Source organism: Arachis ipaensis, chromosome B5 (assembly GCF_059453495.1).
Source record: "Arachis ipaensis isolate K30076 ecotype BB chromosome B5, ASM5945349v1, whole genome shotgun sequence".
NCBI classification, from domain to species: Eukaryota; Viridiplantae; Streptophyta; class Magnoliopsida; order Fabales; family Fabaceae; genus Arachis; species Arachis ipaensis.
Window position 1 is genome coordinate 112,303,836 of NC_142440.1, and position 991 is coordinate 112,304,826.

The following is a 991-nucleotide window of genomic DNA, read 5'->3' on the forward strand; positions in this document are numbered from 1 at the left end:
GTCAATATTTTATTCTGAGCCAATATGGCATTTCAGAGTGTCAACTTCAAGAACTCCCTTCTTCATAGGCGTCCCATTATTCACAGGATTCCTTTCAGAAGTGTACATGAACTGGTTATTAGCAACCATGTCAATGAGTTCTTGAGCTTCTGTAGGCATTTTCTTTAGGTGAATGGATCCACCTGCAGAAGTGTCCAGTGACATCTTTGATAGCTCAGATAAACCATCATAGAATATATCCATGATGGTCCATTCTGAAAGCATGTCAGAAGGACACTTTTTGGTCAACTGTTTGTATCTTTCCCAAGCTTCATAGAGGGATTCACCTTCTTTCTGTCTGAAGGTTTGAACATCAGCTCTAAGCTTACTCAGCTTTTGAGGAGGAAAGTACTTGGCTAAGAAAGCCGTGACCAGCTTATCCCAAGAGTTCAGGCTATCTTTGGGTTGAGAATCCAACCATAATCTAGCTCTGTCTCTTACAGCAAAAGGGAAAAGCATGAGCCTGTAGACTTCAGGATCTACTCCATTAGTCTTAACAGTATCGCATATCTGCAAGAATTCAGTTAAGAACTGAAAAGGATCTTCAGATGGAAGTCCATGAAACTTGCAGTTCTGCTGCATCAGAGAAACTAATTGAGGTTTCAGCTCAAAGTTGTTAGCTCCAATGGCAGGAATGGAGATGTTTCTTCCATGTAAATTGGAATTAGGTGCAGTAAAGTCACCAAGCATCCTCCTTTCATTATTATTATTTTCGGCTGCCATCTCCTCTTCCTGTTCAAAAATTTCTGAAAGGTTATCTCTGGATTGTTGTATTTTAGCTTCTCTTAATTTTCTCTTCAGAGTCCTTTCAGGTTCCGGATCTGCTTCAACAAGAATATTCTTGTCCTTGCTCCTGCTCATATGACAAAGAAGAAGGCACAGAAAAATAATAATAATAATGGAGATCCTTTATACCACAGTATAGGGATTCCTGTGTGAGTGGAAGAAGAGG

At 39.9% G+C, this 991-nt stretch overlaps 1 non-coding gene across 1 annotated transcript; it reads left to right on the plus strand.

The window, feature by feature from the left end:
• Nucleotides 1-258: 258 nt before the first annotated feature.
• Nucleotides 259-366, plus strand: LOC148565392 (small nucleolar RNA R71). The gene has a single exon (XR_015884226.1). It is a non-coding gene; the product is annotated as a small nucleolar RNA R71 (small nucleolar RNA).
• The last annotated feature ends 625 nt before the right edge of the window (nt 367-991 follow it).